The 20931-nt window shown below is 36.8% G+C and overlaps 1 protein-coding gene and 1 pseudogene across 1 annotated transcript in view; one reads left to right on the top strand and one right to left on the bottom strand.

Annotated features, from left to right (window-relative positions):
• VKORC1L1 (vitamin K epoxide reductase complex subunit 1 like 1) overlaps positions 1 to 20931 on the bottom strand; it is a 70999-nt gene that overhangs the window by 28172 nt on the left and 21896 nt on the right. The gene's annotated exons all lie outside the window — the stretch shown is intronic.
• The window catches only part of LOC121486361, a 23197-nt pseudogene continuing 11500 nt past the window's right edge, over positions 9235 to 20931 (top strand).

The raw sequence follows: 20931 nt of genomic DNA, 5'->3' as shown, positions 1-20931 counted from the left end.
AAAGTAAATAAAATCAAAAGCTGATTCCCTGATCAAATAACCCTGATAAACCATGACCTACAGCTGGCAAAGGGAAAAAGAGAGAGACAGACACAGAGAGAGAAGACACCAAGTACCAATATCAGATAGAGGAGAGGATATCGTTACAGACAGGTATAGACATTAAAAGGATAAGGAAGTGCTACAAACAATTCCCATAAATTTGACAATTTACAAATAGATCAATACTTTGAAAATCACAAATACTAAAAGTCACTCAAGAAGAAACAGAATCTGGGCAGCCTGGGTGGCTCAGCAGTTTAGCCCTGCCTTCAGCCCAGAGTGTGATCCTGGAGACCCAGGATCGAGTCCCATGTCGGGCTCCCTGCATGGAGCCTGCTTCTCCCTCTGCCTGTGTCTCTGCCTCTCTCTCTCTCTCTCTCTCTCTCTCTCTCTGTCTCTCATGAATAAATAAAATAAAAATCTTAAAAAAAGAAACAAAACAGAATCTGAATGGCCCTAATAGTTTAAAATCTTTTTCCAAAACAAAAACTCCAGGTCTAGATGGTTTCACTGACAAATTCTACCAAGTATAGAAGTACCAATTCTACGTAACTGCTTCCAGAAAACAGAAGAAAATAGAACACTTCTTAACTCAATTAATTTGTAAGGCAAACATTACCATGACATCAAAACCAGACAAAAACAATTACAAGACAAACAAAACCAAAAAGAAACAACAAAAAACCCACTACAGACCAGAATCACTCATGAGAAGACACAAAAATCCTCAACAAAATATTCTAAATCATATCCAGCAATATACAGAAAGGATAATGTATCATGACCAAATGGGGTTAATTCTGAAAATGCAAGGCTGGTTCAACATTCAAAACTCTATCAATGTGATTCATTATATTAATAAACTAAAGAAGAAAACTACACAATGATCTCAATAGATGCAGATAATGCATTTGTGAAATACACCATCCATTCATGATTTTGAAAATGCTCAGCATACTAGGAAGAGAAGGGTTTTCTTAGATCTGATAAAGGTTATCTACCCCCCAAAAAACAAAACAAAACAAAACAAAAAACAAACAAACAGACAAAAACCTACAGCCAACATCACATTCAATAGGGAAAGACTAAGTTCTTTCTCTCTAAGATTGGGAACAAAAACAAAGATGTCTGCTCTCACCACTTCTATTAAACATTGTACAGAAATCCTAGCAAGTACATTAAGGGAAGAAAATAAACCAAGTCATGCAGATTAGAAAGGAAGACATAAAATGCTATATGCAGGCCACATGATTGTCTACAAAGAATCCTAAGAGGATAAATACACAAAGAGACAAGAGCCAGAACATATACACAAGCAGAACTCTGACCTACAAACCTCTATAACAACTAGTCCAGGAAGCCAAACCACAACTTCTGTAGTGATCAACTGGTTCCTGTAGCCAGGACTTGATCAATAACTGCCAGCCTCCCCAATTTTTGCCCCCACTTCCAATTTAGGACCAACCAGAGAAAGCCAAATACACTCTAGATGTCCCACTTCTGGTCAGGCCAGCTTCCAGCTTCCCCATACCAACAACTTCCAATTAGAACAACCTGAAGCTTTCCCTTTTTTCATTAAAAAGCTTTCATATTCTCCTTTTAGATGCCCTTTTGAGTCTGTGCCAAATGCAAGTAATGGTGGCCAATGCCCTTATTCTCCTGTAGGTGGTCTTCATTTATTTCCATACAAGAGATCTACAAAAAAAGCTCCTAGAATTAATGGTTAGCGAGTTTATAAGGTCATACAACACAAGATCAATATACAAAAATCACCTGTTATTTCCAGACACTAGCAATGAATTATTGGAAATAAAAATTTTAGAGCCATCACTTATAATAATGTAAACACATACAAATAAAGAAAATACATAGATAGAAATCTAACAAAATAGTGTAGTATCTGTATGCTGAAAATTATGTGACATTGATAAAATCAATCAAAGATCTACATGGATGGAGAAAGATACTGTGTTTAAAGACTGGAAGATTCGGGATCCCTGGGTGGCGCAGCGGTTTAGCGCCTGCCTTTGGCCCAGAGCGCAATCCTGGAGACCTGGGATCGAATCCCACGTTGGGCTCCCGGTGCATGGAGCCTGCTTCTCCCTCTGCCTATGTCTCTGCCTCTCTCTCTCTCTCTCTCTGTGTGTGTGACTATCATAAATAAATAAAATTTTTAAAAAAATTATAAAGACTGGAAGATTCAATATGTATAAGATATTAATTCTCCTCAGACTGATCTGTAGATTCATTCAATGCAATTTTAATCCAAATACCAGTGAGATTTTTTTATAGCTAGTGACAAAAATTTATACAGAAAAGAACTAGAAAAGCCAAAGTATTTTTTAAAAAATATTTTATTTATTTATTCACCAGAGAGAGAGAGAGAGAGAGAGAGGCAGAGACACAGGCAGAGGGAGAAGCAGGCTCCATGCAGGGAGTCCAACGTGGGACTTGATCCCGGGTCTCCAGGATCAAGCCCTGGACTGAAGGCGGTGTTAAACTGCTGAGCCACCCGGGCTGCCCGCCAAAGTATTTTTGAAAAAGAATATAGTTGGTACATACATACTAACTTCAAGATATTCTATGGGGCATCTGGATTCTGCAATGGGTAAAGTGTCTGATTCTTGGTTTCAGCCCCGGTCATGATCTCAGGGTCATGAGATGGAACCCTGCATCAGGCTCCCTGCTCAGCATGGAGTCTGCTTGCGTTTCTCTCTCCCTCTCCCTCCACCCTTTCTCCTTGTTCTCTCAAATAAATAAATAAATCTTAAAAATAATTAAATAGGAAAAAAAAAGATATTCTATAGTACTCAATACTCAAGACAGTATTGGCAAAAGGACAGACCACAGACCAACAGAGAAGACAGAGCTCAGAAACAAGAGATGTTTTTAACAAAAATACAAAACTACTTAATGAAGAAAAACGTCTTCAACAAATGGTGTTGGAATAATTAAACATGGGTATGCAAAAAGAAAGAAAGAAAGAACAAATGAACTTGACCAATACCTCATACTTCAAATACAATTCACAATAGAGAAGACTAGTAAAGTGGACTTCAAAACTTAAAATATTTGCTCCATTAAGATATTGTTAAGAAAATAGAAAGCTAAGCTACAGATTGGGAGAAAATATTTGAAAATTATGTATCAGGTAAAGAACTTTTATCTAGAATATAAAAAATCACTAAAAACCCAAGCATAAGAAAACAAACAATGCAATTTAAAAGGAGAAAGTAAATTATTTAAATAAACATATCATCAGATATATAGAAATGGTACATAAGTATATGGAAAGATGCTCAGTCATTAGAGAAATGCAAATTAAAAAATCCAATGACATACAACTACATATCTACCAGAATAGCAATTAAACAACAAAACCAAACATACACATCTAAATGCTGGTGAGGATGCAAAGCAACCAGAACTCATACATTGTTGATGGTCATGCAAACTTGTACAGCTATTTTGGAAAACAAATAATCAGTTTCTTAGGAAGTTAAACATACATGGGTTATATGACCCAGCAATCCCACCTGCTTACCCATGAGAAACGAACACTTGAGCTCACTCAAAAATCTGTTTGCAAATGTTTATGGTAACTTTATTTATAATTGCCAGAAGTTGGAAACAACTCAATTGTCCTTCAACAGGTAATTGGATGAACAAATTGGTACATACCATGGAATATCACTCTATAGTAAAGTGAAGAGACTACTGATATATGCAACAACATGGATGAAATTGCAAATATATTATAAGTTAATAAAGCCAGACTCAAAAAGACTGGATATTGTAAAATTAATTTAAATGATATTCTGGAAAAGGCAAAAGTATAAAGATAGAGAATAGATAAATGTCTGCCAGAGATTAGTGATGGAGGAGGGCTGAGCACAAAGGGGAACTCTTCTGATGCTAATAGGACTGGTGGCTACCTGGCTATACACATCTGTTGAAACTCAACAATCTGTAAACCAAATAGTGAATTTCACTATATGTAAGTTTAAATTAATTAAATTCAAAATGCAGAACGTATTTTCTATTATTGGGTGTTTATTATTTGCCATCACGTTTACCTGGAAATCTAAAATTCACTTTCTCAAATTTTATCAAATACCTATGTGCCAAGCAGGCGGTGTCTGAAGCAGTAGGTAGGAGTTTTGAAGAATACATGAATCACAGTGTCTACCCCCCTAAGAAGCTTAGTCTTTAAAGAACAGGGAAAAGTCATATTCAGAAACACTAAGTAATAAACATTGTAAAGACTCACGTATCTCAGTGGAGAGAGCTTATTTCTGCCTAAGAGGGTTACCAAGTAAGTTCCTGTTGCATTGATACACAGTAGAGATTGCTCGAGGGGGTCAGAAGTGAAAGAGTAAGGCCAGTTAGGAGACTGACTACTCAAAAGTTTAGGTGAAATATAAAGGTCTGAACTAGGACTAAGAGCACAAAAGATGGACTCAAAAGAAATTCAGGAAGAAGAATCAACAGATCTGAAAACTGAATCATGAGAGGACGATGACTGGGTAGATGGTGAGGCCGTGCATGAGACACCACAGAAGGAAGAATAGTGGGTGACTGAGTTGCTTTTGACATGCTGAGTTTACACAGATCTCTGAGCCACACAGTCAATGTTCTTTTTATTTTTTTTTAAAGATTTTATTTATTTATTCATGAGAGACACAGAGAGAGGGGCAGAGACACAGGCAGAGGGAGAAACAGGCAGGGAGTCTGATGTGGGACTCTGGTCCCAGGACCCCGGGATCACACCCCGAGCTGAAGGCAGACGCTCAACCACTAAGCCACCCAGAAATCCCGATAGTCATGTTCAGTAAGCAGCCCAAAGTAAAAAATCTAAAAATTTATAAATGGGTCTAAAATGTGTATTTAGCAGTATGGTTCTAAAAATGACAGCCATGAATAAGAAGGTTCAGGGAGAATTTTTAGAAAAAAGATGATAGAGAAGGAATCCATGGGGATGAATGAAAATGGCTAGAGCAGTATAATCAGGAGAGAGTAGAAGAGAAGTGAGTAAGAGAGGATTTAGGGAAGAAAATAGTATTCAATATCAAATCCCAAGGAAAATATTAATAAAATACAAAGTAAAAAGTACCTCCTAGATTTGGCAATTAAGCTAGTAATGGACCATGACTTAAAAGAATGGGCAGGTATTTTTTGATATTGGCATTCCCAATTCCAACGTGGGGTAGGGGGCTTCCCATCCCCCACAAAACCAAGCAATTCTTTGATACCAGCAAGCTGAGAATTCAACTCAATTCCATCACTATCTACCTGGAGATAGCATCAGATTCTACAGGTTAAGGGCTCAGTCCTATAAGATTGCCTCCACTCCCAACTTCAGAGGCCAGTTGCAAGCCCCAACAACTCACTGAACCCAGTCCAGTCCCTCTGGGTTTTTAATGGAGGTTTTGTTACATACACTAGCCAAAAAACCTCCCAAAACCCAAAACCACAATTGTTTGAGAAAGTAAAATGAAGTAAAATGAATGCAGAACTAGTAGGAAAAATAAATTGTGAAATGTTATTTTTAAATCCAGATATATCAGTGATTAAATTAACCATGTGAAAGGCCTATTAAAATATCTGCTAATAACACTACTATCAAAACTTGTGGGATTTAGCTAACGCTGTGTAGAGGGAATTTATAACCATAAACACATACATGCATCAGTGATCTAAGTATCAATCTCAACAAGTTAGAAAAGTAATAGCAAATTAAACCTCCCCAAAGTAAAAGAAATAAATACAAATAGTCAATTAAATAGAAACAAGTATAACGGCACAAATCAAACATTAATAAAAGGAATCAATTCCTAGAAAGACCCATCTTTAATTTAAAAAAGAGAAAAACAATTTCAAGAATGAGAAAAGGCATACCACTTATAGAAGCTACTTAACATTCATTTTTCAGATCCTAGCTTTTGATCCTTGACCAGGGAAGAGCCTCTTACCCCTCCTGTCAGCTTCCTACATTTTTTACTCATACAAACTAAGCTACTTCCTTGAGAGCTTTTCTCTGATTCTGTACATGTATCTGTTATTACTGTCTTCCGTATGAGTCTATGCTCCGTGAGGAGAGGAATCACTCATTGTGGCTATCCAGTCCAGCACAGTGTACAGAATGTAGTAGGGCAGGGACTCAATCATTTATCCAACAAATACTGAGTGCCCACCCTGTGCTTGGTACTGTTTTAGGTGCTCAGAATACAATAAGCAATCAGACAAGATTTTATGCTCTCATGGACTTTACATTCTCATGGAAGGAGAGGCAATCAAGCAAGTAAAATATATATCAGATGGAGACAAACAAAGCAGGGAAAGTGAGTATAGGACTGAAAAACTGCAATTTAAACTACATTTAAAATTTAAAGTCGGTAGTCAGGGAAGGCTTTACTGAGGTAAAAAAGCAAACTATGCCCACCTGGCAGGTTTGAAAAAAAGAGTCAGAAAGCATGGACACAACAAAGTAAGCATATCAAGGAAGGGAAGAGCAAGAGGGAGAAAGTAAAAAAAACTCAGGACAAGGTTGTCAGCTGATCATGCGGGTGTTTAGGCCATTATTAGGAATTTGACTTTTACCCTGAATGAAACAGGGAGCTAACTTGTGGGTGGGGCCAGTTTATATTTTAAAAGGATCACTCTGGCTGTATGTCTATGAGGGGGAAAGGCAGAAATTGGGAATCTAGTTATGAGGCTACTGCAGTAATCCCCAAAAAAGATTATGTTGGCTTGGACCAGATGAGAGAAGTGGAGGTGGTTAAGAAATGTTTTAGAACCAGCAGTAGGGCAGCCCCAGTGGCTCAGTGGTTTAGCGCCGCCTTCCACCTAGGGTGTGATATTGGAGACCTGAGATCAAGTCCCCCGTCAGGCTCCCTGCATGTTGCCTGCTTCTCCCTCTGCCTGAGTCTCTGCCTCTCTCTGTGTCTCTTGTGAATAAATAAATAAAAATCTTAAAAAAAAAAAAAAAAAAGAACCAGCCTAAATTTTGAGGGTAGAGCCATGTAGCACTTGGCTCACAAACTGAATGTGCAGTGTGAGAGAGAAGGAAAGTTGTCTAAGAGGATACCAAGGTTTCAACTTGAGCAGATGAAAACAAAAGTTATTTTTCTGAGCTGGGAGAGAGAAAGCTTTGGGGAGACAGAATTCAGTTTGGGACACAAGTTTTACACTGCCCTTTATGCATCCAAGTGGAGATTTCAGGTAGGCAATTGGATTATGAGTTTTTGGCTATAGATAAAAATTTGAGAGTTGTCAGCATATGGGTGGTATTTAAAATCATGAGATTAAAAAAAAATCATGAGATTGAATGACGTCATCAAGTAACCTTCGACAAATGCATCAATTCATCAATCAATAATAAACATGACTATTAGCCATCTGAGCTGTTAAGGACGAAAAAGTGTTGAACTTTGGGGACTTGGAGCTTCAGCTGGAGTGAAATCACAACTCTTTGTTTTGGTTTTTAAAGAAGAATCTTCTCAATTAACACCTCCAAGGCAAAAAATGCATAGCCAACATTAAGGGAAGGCAAGCTTCCTCAGTTTCCTCTTATTTGTTCTCCAAAGTTAGTAGATTTCCTAGCTGGCACCATGTTACCTACACTCTCTCTATGCTTTGAAATGGATGTTGTACATATCTTATCAAATCCTGGGGGGGGGGGGGGGGGGGGGTACCAGGATTTGAATGTCTGAAGATCATCCCAATCATTCATTTTGATGAGTATTAACTGGAAATCAACCTGGACCATCAGAAATCTATGCCTTTGGACAATATCATCTCTCCTATGTAGAACTGCTTGCACTGAGTTTCATGTTGGCATTACATCTTGGCAGTTTCTAAAAGAAACAATCATATGAACTCCTTTATTTGCTATAGAAATGTTGCTGAAAGCATTGTCTATATATCTGTGTCCTTTATGTGTAACCCTACAAGAGATTTCTTTTACAATGGGAAAATTTTTGCCTTCCCAGAAGAGTTATATACAACGTTTCCTTTTTTAGGCAAGGCTATCATGAATCACAGCAATGGATACCTCTGGAAGGTTGGGGGATGAGGGGTGGGGAATTGACTGGCAAGAGGCAACATGAAACTTCCTGGGGTTATAGTAGTGTTCTACGTTAGGATTTCTCCAAAGCGGTACTACTGACAAAGAATTGTGACCAGACTCTACCCACTAGATGTCAGTACTAACCTACCCTTACCAAACACAGTTAGGACAACCAAAAATATCTTCACAGGGTCAAATGTTCCCTGGGAGGCAAAATTGCCCCTCATTGAGTACCACTGCCCTGTATCTTCACAGTTTTGGCTTACAAAGGTGTATGCATTTATGTCAAAACTCAGAGAACATATAGTCTCGGTGTGTTGCAGTTTATGAGTATTTTAGCTCTTACGAAGACAAACTGTAAATACATAATGAACTCTCGTTTATGATATGCATGCTCATGTATTTAGGGTTTTTTTTCAATGATGGTTGGATAGAGGTGGATATCTGTATAGCAAAAGTTAATGGTAGAATATAGGTAGTAGATGTATAGCCACTCTATAAAATTCTTTAAACTTTTCTGTATATCTGAAAATTTTCATAATAAAGTTGGGTTATTCTCATTGATCCATTACACAAATCAAGTACCCAGTGAACCCAGTTCAGATACTTGTGCAGTGGAAAGTATCAGGTGTAAGCACTGTGATCTTGGAGGGTCACAAGTTACACCACATGGTATATGGTTCTTGATGGCTGCCTGAAGAAGAAACAATGCTCTACAGCTCTATCATCACTAATAAATTACATTAGGATATTCACACTTCATAAACATTTAAGAAGACTTTAAATACTCTGAAATTTCAGTTAAAACTGTAAATGCTTGCACACTGTTTCATGAATGCATTGTCAAATATTTGAAAAGTAAAATGTAATGATGATTAAATAACAGTTATGGTATTTCCGGTTTCTAACGAGGCATTTTTTACCTTAGTATTATCTTATTATGTATATATAACTCAAAAGTGTGTGATGTGCTCTGCTGTGTCATATAAGAGGTATCAAATCCTTTTAAAAGATGCAGTGAAACTGGTTATTTCTAGACTTAAGTACTAGTACAGATAAAGCCTATAGCTTTATTGAGGGTGATACAATTATCTGACATTCAAAGTATGGATCACAAACCAGTGATGGTCTATGAACTCTCTTATGGATCCATGTTGAGAGCAGTTCAGAAACTGAAAGTAAGCACTTAGAAACTTTCACAAAAGTGTGACACTGCCATGACATGGAAGTCTTTTTGAACAGAGTATAGACAGATACAAGTGCTGTCAAACTCACATGAGTTGCATATGGCACAGAATCAAGTTACATATGATATTTTAAGGTCATCTTGCCAGCTACCTAAAGGTGTATAAGAATCTGAGATGTGCAGGCTTATTCATTTTTATAACTAGTTAAGTTTATGAACATTTTCAACTCAAACTTGCTTTTTATTTTAGAATTTAACATAATTCACTAAATTAGGGAAGTGAAATTTATATTATTTTAACCTAATTTATATGTGGACAAACCAGCTTTGGTGGATTTTTCAGCATCTTTTTAGTGAAGACATGCCCTTTCTGAATGCACCAGTAGCAGTAAACCAAATGAGGATGAAGGATATGATTGATTCTGAAGACTAACAGAGGCCTACTTTCACTCAGGAGTATGATCCCTTTTACAGTGAGTTCATTTTTGTAGCCATAATTGATGGTGAACTGCTAACATCACAGTATATTAACTGCAGAGATATACTGGTTAATGGACCAACAAAACCATCTAAATTTCAGGAGTATTTACATACAAAATGTACACAAAAATAAGTTTAAAACCAAAAGAATTATTTGAAAGAAAGAATACTGAATCTAAAAGGCTAACAGAAACAGTATCTCATCCATAAATGTTTTACAGGCTTCCTCTCCTAGCATTTTGTACTGCTAAAACTAAAATGGTAAATACAATTGTTAAGAAACAAGATAATAACTACATCAAAAATACTTGCTTAGAAATATTGGGTAAATACTTTCCAAAGGTAACACAGCAGACCACATTTAGAAACTCATGATCTGGAAGAATCAATTTACAAAACCATATTTGCAAAGTATTTTTCATTGCACCTGGACAAGTCCATAGGTATTACTAATATGTTATTTGAATATGATGGTGAAATGAAGGAAGAATTCTTGTTTGCAGTTTTATAGCTAGCAAACACAGTCAATCAGCTTTGAACTGGATAAAACTAAGAATTACACCGTCAACAAGAGTGGCCTGGAGTTTTGCAGAGAACAATGTTCTGATGACACAACTGATATGACAAGAAAACATTCTGGAGTAATTTCCCACATGAAGGAGCATACGAAAGTAAATTAACACATTGTTTCTTTTGTAAACAAAATCTAGTTATATAAAAAGTCAGCTGAACTCAAAAATCGTGAAAATATAAATGTTAAAGCATTAACATTATTCTTATTATTATGATTATTCTTTTTATTATGTAAAATATAAATACATCTTATAAATGATTACTAATGGATTAATGTTAAAACAATGTCAATGTTAAAACAATGGCTACTGAAGGCAAGTTGAAATTACAAACTCTTAGTGTTTCTGTGAGATAAAAAGTTTGGTTCCAATTTCTTAAAGATGTGAACTGGATAACCAAGTTGTGTAATATCTTCAGAACTTTGAATGTTCTTAAGGCTTCTTAACAAGGAAGAGATGCAACATGTTTTTCAGTAGCAGTAAGAGTAAAGTGAAAAACAAAAGTTCACTTGGAAGAAGTGTTTCTTCAGCTTATCACCATACAACTGATAAATGTAACAGAACACCCTGAAATGAGATCCACAGATAGGAAATGTAATAGAACCAAATCCATTTCTTTCATTTAAAGATAATTTAACCACTTACAGCTTAAACTGTTGGAACTGGCTACTGTTGAAAGATAAAGGATACACTGGGGACTATAGCATCACTTGTTTTTGGTTAAATTCTAATGAATAGCCTGAGTTTGATGAAACTGCTTTTAAGATCTCTTCTAATCCTACCAATATAACTCAACATTTTCTCTAGAGTATTATTAAATCAAAGCATTAACAACAGTTTAACTATAATGCCATCATCTGAAAATAACGCTATCTTCAACCCAACCTAGATAAATTAATAAGCAAGACGTACGCTCATGTCACATTAAAACTTAAAATACTGATAAGATAGTGTTTGTTCAAGGTATATGTTACGTCTTTAAAATACCCAATTACTATTTCATAACTTTATTTTTTTAAAGTAATCTTTACACTCAACGTGGGGCCTGAACTCACAACCCTAGGATCAAGAGTCACATGTTCCACTGACTGAGGGAGCCAGGTGCCCCACTATTTCATAACTTTAGATACGATTACCAAACAACATAAAGTTAAGAGTGTAATATAGAAATTTACCATAGTAATTGACCATACATGCATAGTTTTTATAATTCTTCATATTTCATTGATTCTATTAAAATGTAATTTTGTCATTTGAATAAGATACTTGAGTTGTATTTATTATGTTTTCACTTGTTTAATAGTTCATTTTGCAAACATAACAGTCCATAATGGATTGGAAATTTCAAAAACTTATCTTTTACTACAGTGAAAGAAAAACACTGGGCTAGCCTAAAGTAGCTACTTGTTATCTTGAGTTTCTGGTAAGAATAAACCCACATAAATCCTGAATAAATCTATACTAATTGAGATTCTGTAAACATTTAAAGTTAAATTTAAATTTTTAAGTATTTGGAAACTTTAAGAATGTAGAAAAATGTCTTAACCAGTTGCTGGTAATCATATACAGAGTAGTTGTGGCCTCCATTTATCAGAGTTCACAGGTCTGGCACACTGCTTGTTTTCACAGTAAGTAAAGAGAACCTGGCCTGGAACATATTTTTGTCTTTAATTTTAGCCATCGAAACTACTGTCTCTGATGGAAAAGGGAAACCAATGAAGATTCTCTTAAAAGCAAAACCTATCCAGCCGAGATTAACAAACTGAACAAGATTGTCTTTGGAAACATCAAACTGTTCTGATTGTAATCTCAGACTCCCTGAAGTTCAAGTAAATTTGAACTTCAAAATAATTAAGCACCTGGCTCAGAAATCTGTAGATCATTACACTAGCTAATATCAATGAAAATGTTAGACCTTCCCCCATGATTTTAAAATAATGGTAATATTCACAGTAGCATATATTGTCAGTAATCGAGATTGGACACTGGGAGGTGTATCGAGGGTCATTCTGGATTGTGAAAGCAAACTTAAGCCACTCTTTTAAGACAATTATCAGTGCTAAGAAGATGCCTAAGGCCATAAGAATTACTGCTACCATAGTTTTCAAATATAAGGAAAAAACTGTTAAACCTCCATTTTAACTTAAGGTTTTTTTTTTTTTTAATTTTTATTTATTTATGATAGTCATACAGAGAGAGAGAGAGAGAGAGAGAGGCAGAGACACAGGCAGAGGGAGAAGCAGGCTCCATGCACCGGGAGCCTGATGTGGGATTCAATCCCGGGTCTCCAGGATCGCGCCCTGGGCCAAAGGCAGGCGCCAAACCGCTGCGCCACCCAGGGATCCCTTAACTTAAGGTTTTAATGGTTAATTGTGCATTAATGTGAAATAGAATTCTAGCAGCTCTATGCACAAAACTGAGGTTGACTGTCAAGCACTTTGTTGTTCAGTCCCATTCTCCTACAAATCCCCTATCTTGAACAAAACATTAAGTTTTGTTTTGCATCCCTAAATGAGGACTCTTACAACTAGAAGAAAACCTTATTCACTGCTTTGTAATTTTTAAATTCATCCCAGGTTAAATGCTATCACTCCAAAATGTAATCTCAAATCTCCTTCATTCTGCAAAAACCTCTGCTGGCCTCTTTCAGTAGAAAATGTAAATTACAAATTTTGGATATCCTTCGCCTTCTGGTACACCCACACACACCCACCACTGTTTTTTTCTTATTTTGCTTATATCATCTGTGTCTGGCATTAAAGTGGATTTCAAGAGAATAGGAACTCTCAATTATCTTTGAGTTCCCAGGTCAAAATTCCAAAGTATAAGTAATTAAGAAAAGGCGACAAATTCTTTCACATTCCCAATTTATAGTCCTCTCAAAAATAGGTATTTTGTATTCAAACTTTCTTTGATTACTTGTTTATCTTTGGTCCAGTGACCTTCTGGGGTCTCAAAAAATAGTTCAAGAAGTAGATGCTGTCTAGAATACTCCCACATAACAAACTTTGTAAATAAAAACTTGAGGCCCAACTTTGTACTACTAAAAACCTTGTGATACCACATTTTAATTGTGTCCAAGTGAAGTAAAGGAGCAAATGACAATACTAATAAACAAATAAACATTTTCTTTTATTCCCCAGCCCAAAGGTATTTCAAAATATACTAAATAGTTGAGGTTTAAATACCCTAGAGCAAAATATAAAAAAACAAGATATAAAAGTCTGATAGTCTCAAGTAGCTGGTGTAAACTGAGGGGAAAATAATAAAATGCAGATAGCATTTAATGTTTTAAAAGAATCTCAGAGAATTCTGCATATGAGGAAAGATTAATAGAGATGAAAAGATTTTCAGAGATGAAAAACGTAACTTGCCAAATTTAAAACAGCAATAAAAGTATGGAGTAGCAAGGGTGCCTGGGTGGCTCAGTCTGTTAAGTGACCGACTCTTGATTTTAGCCCCGGTCATGATCTCAGGGTTGCGGTCATGATCTCAGGGTTGCGAGATGGAGCTCCATTACACAGCAGGGAGTCTGCTTGAAATACTCTCTCTTCCTTTCTGCCTCTCCCCTCACTTACACTCTCTCTATAAAATAAATAAATCTTGGGCACCGGAGTGGCTCAGTCAGTTAAATGTTTGCCTTTGGCTCAGGTCATGATCCCAGGGTCCTGGGATCAAGTCTCACATTGAGCTCCCTACTCCACAGGGAGCCTGCTTCTCCCTCTGTTTCTGTCTCCCTCTATTTCATGAATAAATATAAATATAATCTTTAAAAAAACAGTGAGTAGCAGATGAAATACTACCAAAAAGTGACATAAAACAATAAATGAATACATTATCTCACAATTCTAATAAAAAGGACAAAACAGGTAAGATAAAAGAAAAAAATGTTAGAAATATACAGATTGGGGGGGATCCCTGAGTGGCTCAGCAGTTTAGCGCCTGCCTTAGGCCCACCCAGGGCATGATCCTGGAGTCCCAGGATTGGGACTGAGTCCCACATCAGGCTTCCTGCATGGAGGCTGGTTCTGCCTCTGCCTGTGCCTGCCTCTCTCTCTCTCTCTCTCTCTCTCTCTCAATCTGTGTCTCCTGTGAATGAATAAATAAAATCTTAAAAAAAGAAAGAAATATACAGATTGGGGTGGCATAGTCACTTAAGCAACTGACCCTTGGCTTCAGTTCAGGCCATGATCTCAGGGTCATGAGATCGAGCCCTGCAAAAGGCTCCATGCTCAGCCTAGAGTCTGCTTAAGACTCTCTCTCAAGCTTCCCTTCCCCTCCACTCTCTTTAAAATAAATAAATCTTAAAACAATATATTATACAGATCAACTTTACCAATAATAAGAGTTGTAGAAAGAAAAAAAAACAGTATTTATTCTTTTAACAAATTTATTGAGCATACAGTATACTACTGTCGATTTCCATGTTGATTTTGTTCACTACTGTCTCCTTGGTGCCTGACAGTACTATATTGCTGAAAAAGGGAAGGAAAGGGAAAAGGAAAAGGAAAGGGGAAAGAGGAGGGGAAAGAGGAAAGGAAAAAGGAAAGGAAAAAAGGAAAGTAAATGGAAAGGAAAAAGGAAAGTAAATGGAAAGGAAAAAGGAAAGGAAAGGAAAAAGGAAAGTAAAGGAAAGGAAAAAGGAAAGGAAAGGGGAAAGGAAATGAAAGGAGGAACGAAAGGAAGGAGGGAGGGAGGGAGGGGAAGAGAGGAGGAAGGTAGGAAAAAAGAAAAAGGAGGAAAAAAGGAAGGAGGGAAAGAAGAAGGTAAAATAAATGTACACATTTTGTTTTCTAGCTAGATTTAATGCAAAGAAATTAACAGAATTTTTTAAATTATTCATTTATTTGACAAAGAGACAGAGAGAGCACAAGCAGGGGGTGGGATAAAGGGAGAAGCTGACTCTGCTGAGCGGGGAGCCCAACCTGGGGCTTGATCCCAGGACTCTGGGAACATGCATGATGTGAGCAGAAGGCAGACACTTAACTGAGCCACCCAGGTACCCCTCTTTTCAAATATTTTATTTCATGTCAAAATGCTTGTGACTCAAAGTTAAATGAAAAAAATAGGATGGCCTCAATTTTTTTCTTAAAAAGAAAGCATATATTTATGTGTATACATTCATATAGTCATATATACATGTACACAATACATATTTATAGATAAAAATCAACTGGAAGAGAGTGCACTAAAATGTTATTTGATGTAATTTTTTTCTTTTTTACTTTGCAAAGAATTTTTAAAGATCAGAATGAGGGACGCCTGGGTAGCTCAGTGGTTGAGCATCTGTCTTAGGCTTAGGGCATGATCCCAGGTCAGGGGGATTGAGTCTTGCATCGGGCTCCCTGTGAGAAGCTTGCTTCTCCATCTTTCTGTATCTCTGCCTCTCTCCCTGTAGCTCTCATGAATAAATAAATAAATCTTTATTTAAAAAAATCAGAATGAGTTTTGTTTTTTTGTTTTTGTTTTTTTATAAACTTATTTTTTATTGGTGTTCAATTTGCCAACATATAGAATAACACCCAGTGCTCATCCCATCAAGTGCCCCCCTCAGTGCCCTTCACCCAGTCACCCCCACCCCCTGCCCACCTCCCCTTCCACCACCCCTAGTTCGTTTCCCAGAGTTAGGAGTCTCTCATGTTCTGTCTCCCTTTCTGATATTTCCCACTCATTTTTTCTTTCCCCTTTATTCCCTTTCACTATTTTTTATAGAATGAATTTTTCAAGACCATTTACACTTAGTGTAATGACAGACTGATATGCCTGTGTTTTAAGTCTTACTGTTTGCTATTTGTCCCCCCCTTTGTTCCTTTTCCCCTCATTTTCTGCCTTCTTTTGGATTTAGATAGGAAATTGTGAAATCACTGGTTGACTTACAAAATTTGTTGAGCAATGATGGAATAACAGGGACTGAATTTACCCTGCTACCTTAAACCACTAGAAAATTAGAATATGAAATAACAATTTAGGGATCCCTGGGTGGCGCAGCGGTTTGGCGCCTGCCTTTGGCCCAGGGCGCGATCCTGGAGACCCGGGATCGAATCCCACATCAGGCTCCCGGTGCATGGAGCCTGTTTCTCCCTCTGCCTCTATCTCTGCCTCTCTCTCTCTCTCTCTCTCTGTGTGACTATCATAAATAAATAAAAAATTAAAAAAAATAACGTTTGAAATAACAATTTAGAGACAGTGGGTACTAGGCAACACAGGACTGTGATCAATGAAAGAGAAACGAACCTACTGAGCTTAGTGGTTACCCCACTTTCTTGTCTGTAGGTGGTTTTCAGGCTACAGAGCAGAGCAGGGAACCCAAAATAGAGCCCAGTGGTTTCACTGAGTTAAGAAGACAGAGACAGGGATGCCTGAGTGGCTCAGTGGTTTATTAAAAATAAATTAAAACATTATTTTTTAGGATTCCATCACTGTTGTTACTTAACATTATGTGTCTTTTCTTTGCCTGTTTTTTTTCTTTTTTTTAAGATTTTATTTATTTATTCATGAGAGAACAGAGAATGAAAAAAATATATATATATATATTCTCCTTGGGATTTGTTGTGCTCCTTGAATCTGTGGATTTGCAATTTTCATCAAATTTGGAAATTTTCTGGTCATTATTCCTAAAAATGTCTTTTGTTCTCCTCTCTCCCTCTTTTCTGGGCTCCAATAGACATGTTAGACTGCTTATTCCTGACTACTGTCCCTGTTTTAGACATTGATGATCTATTCATTTTCCTCACATTTTCTCTCACATTTTGAACAGTTTCTATTGTTACATCCTCAAGTTCACTGATCTGCTGTGCCTCATCTACTAATCCCTTGAGTATATTTTTCACTTCATTTCTATCTCTGAAAATTATATTGAGGTCTTTTTTATATTTTCCATTTCTCTCTTCATTACATTAACCATTTCCTCTACCTGCCTGAACATATAAAGCATATTTAAAAGAGTTGCTTTAATTAACTTATTTGTTAATTCTATTAACTCTGGATCTATTTCCATTTTTCTGATTCTTTTTTTTTTAAGATTTTATTTATTAATGAGACACACACACACAGAGGCAGAGACATAGGCAGAAGGAGAAGCAGGCTCCATGCAGGGAGCCTGATGTGGGACTCGATCCCAGGACTCCAGGAACATGCCCTGGGCTGTCTTCTTAACTCAGTGAAACTACTGGGCTCTATTTTGGGTTCCCTGCTCTGTAGCCTGAAAACCACCTACAGACAAGAAATTAGGGTAACCACTAAGCTCAATAGATTCGTTTCTCTTCTTTCATTGATCACATTCCTGTGTTGCCTATTACCCACTGTCTCTAAATTGTTATTTCATTTCTAATTTTCTAGTGGTTTAAGGTAGCAGGGTAAATTCAGTCCCTGTTATTCCATCATTGCTCAACAAATTTTGTAAGTCAACCAGTGATTTCACAATTTCCTATCTAAAGTATTCCCCTAGTGTTCTCTCTTTTAATATCTAACAATTCTAACTACTCCCTTGTCCCTTGGAATTTGCTCCACTCTTAGTTTGACACTAAACTCTTATTCTCCTACTTCTCTAAGATTTCTTATTCTTGAATCCTCAAATATAGGCAAGTTTCCAAAGTTCTGTCCTTGCCACATTTTCTTCTCCATCTGTGCAGGATCTTACCATGTGTGCTTTCAACAAGCCCTACAATTTCATTTATGACCTCTTTTGCTGCTGACTCTTAACACAACAGAAGTATCATATGTAACTGGCCTCAGACTTTTTCATTCATGAAGAGAATACAAAGAAAAGCAGAATACAAAATGTAAAATCTCCACTCCATTTTAAAATGTGAGACCTCAGAGGCACCTGGGTCATTCAGTTGGTTAAGTGACTGACTCTTGATTTCAGCTCAGGTCGTGATCTCAGGGTCATGAAATCAAGCCCCACATCTGGCTCCATGCTCAGCACAGCGCGTGTTTGTCCCTCCTCCCACCCGTCACCCCTGCCTGTGCCCCCCCCCACTCTGCTCTCTAAAATCTTTAAAATAAATTTTTAAAAATGTGAGTTTATATATGTATTTTCATAACATGTAACCAAAACAGACAAAAAAAACCCCAGAAGTTAATTCAATTAAAATGTTCAGAATGATTGTGTTTTATGGATTTTTTTCTTCTATATACTTTTCTGATCTTCTACACATACATAGGCATACACTAAATTTATAATGAGAAATTATTTACTAAATCCCTACTTCCAGCTCACTTAAGCTATTTCATAGGTCAGTATCTCAAACCAATATATTCAAAGACCAGTAATGCACCTTCCACCTAGAGTCTGCCTATCCCTCTCTGCTCTATTTAATGGTACAAAGTCCTCTCAAATTTCAGAGTCATTTCAACTTATTCTTCTGTCCCCGCATCCAGTCAACAATCCCAATGAGAAAATGAGTTTCAGTTCACAGGAAACAATATTACTGCAGAAAGCTCTAGCATAATGATTCAAGCAGCACTGAATAGCTAGAGAATGAAATCTCTCCTCCCACCCACCTCCCCAGGTCAGAGATACAGGAGAAATCTACAAAGAAGAAGCAATGGCCTTGGCTCAGAACCAAACTGTCCAAGAGGTAAAGAGGTAGACTCTGAGGAGGGCCAAAGTTGGACAATAAGCCCAGGGGAAAAACTACTGAGCATAATGAGTCAAGAGGCTGGGGACTGAAATGACCCTCCATTCTGATTGGCATTTATACATGAAAAAAAGGAGAAACATGTAGTAAAGCTTCAAATGGCATTTTGGCATAAAGTTGCTGCCAAAACTGGCATTAAACATTGGTTGACATGAATAATGCACACTACCAACTTTTTACTGAATAGTCAGCTCCAGATGAAAAGGTCACAACCTTTTTATCTTAATGCTCTTTTAAACATAGGTGATAGGGTGCCTGGGTGGCTCCGTCGGTTAAGCATTTGCCTTTGTCTCAGGTCATGATCTCATGGTCCTGGGATCAAGCCCTGGGTCAGGCTCCCTGCTCAGCAGAGAACCAGCTTTTCCCTCTGCTTCTCCTCCCTGCTGTGTACCCTCTCTTTCAAATAAATAAAATCTTAAAAAAAAAAAAAAAAGGTAATAAATGAACAAGGTACAGAATCCAAGGATCACAAAATACTATGGATGAGCCTTGAAACAGTCTGCTAAGTGAAATATACCAGTCACAAAAATACATGATACATACGAATATTGTATGACCCCACTTTTATGAGGTATCTAGAGTAGTCAAATTCATAGAAACACAAAGTAGAATTGTGATTGCCAGCAATAAAGGAGATGGGGAAATAAGGAATTGTTTTTTTTTTTTTGTTTTTTTTTTTTGTTTTTTTTTTAAGGAATTGTTTAATGGGCATGAAAAGTTTTGGAGATTGGATACACAACGATGTGAATAAACTTACAGTACCGAATTGTTTACTTAAAATGCTTAATTTGGTAAATTTTATGTTATGTGCATTTTGCCACTATGAAAAATGTTTTAAGAGAGTTAAATAGTATATAGAGAAAGTATCTCTCATTTTGTCCCCCAGCCACCAACTTCTTGTCAGAGAGGGCCAGCATTAATATATTCTTTCATCCTTCCGGGAATATTCTATTTACATATTTATGTAAATGACTTAAAAATATACCCACACAGAAATACAGCTGATCCTTGAACAACACAGGTTTGAACTTCACCGGTTATACACAAATTGTTTTTGACAAATATAGCATAGTACTGTAAATGTATTTTCTCTTCCTCTTTAACATTTTTTCCTCTAGCCTCCTTTATTCTAAGAATACAGTGTAGAATACATATAATATACAAAATCTCTGTTAACTGACTTTATGTTATCAGTAAGGCTTCCAGTAAATGCAGGTTATTAGCAGCTAAGTTTTGGGGAAGTCAAAAGTTATACAGAGGGAAATGCTAATTAAAACCACAATGACCTGACACTAGTCAGAATGGATAGTTTAAAAAGACAAGGAGTAGTAAGTGCCGGCAAGAATGTGGAGAAAAAGGAACTCTTGTGCACTGTTGGTGGGAACGTAAATTGGTGTAGCCACTGTGGAAAACAGTATGGAGGTCCTCAAAAAACTATAAATACTGTATGATCCAACAGTTCCATTCCACTGCTTAGGTATATACCCAAATGAAAACACTAATTTGAAAAGATATATGCACCTCCGTTTACTGCAGTATTATTTACAATAGCCTAGAAATGGAAGCAACTTAAGTGCCCACTGATGGACGGATGGATAAGAAAAGATGGGGTATATATACACACTGGAGTATGACTTGGCCATAAGAATGAAATCTAGCCATTTGCGATAACATGGATGGACCTAGAGGGTATCATGCTAAGTGAAATCAGTGAGAAAAAGACATACTACATGATTTCATTATATGTAGAATCTAAAAAAACAAAACAAATGAACAAACAAAAACAAAAATTCTCACAGAGAACAAATTTGTGATTGCCAGGGAGGTGGGTGAGGGGATGGGCAAAACAGGTGAAGGGAAGAGGTACAAACTTTCAGTTATAAAGTAAGTCACAGGGATGAAAAGTACAGCATATACAGTCAATAATTTTACAGTAATGTT

The sequence above is a fragment of the Vulpes lagopus genome, chromosome 3, assembly GCF_018345385.1.
Source record: "Vulpes lagopus strain Blue_001 chromosome 3, ASM1834538v1, whole genome shotgun sequence".
Lineage (NCBI taxonomy): Eukaryota > Metazoa > Chordata > Mammalia > Carnivora > Canidae > Vulpes > Vulpes lagopus.
Note: the sequence above shows the minus strand (reverse complement) of the source record. Positions and strands in the feature narration are given on the sequence as shown.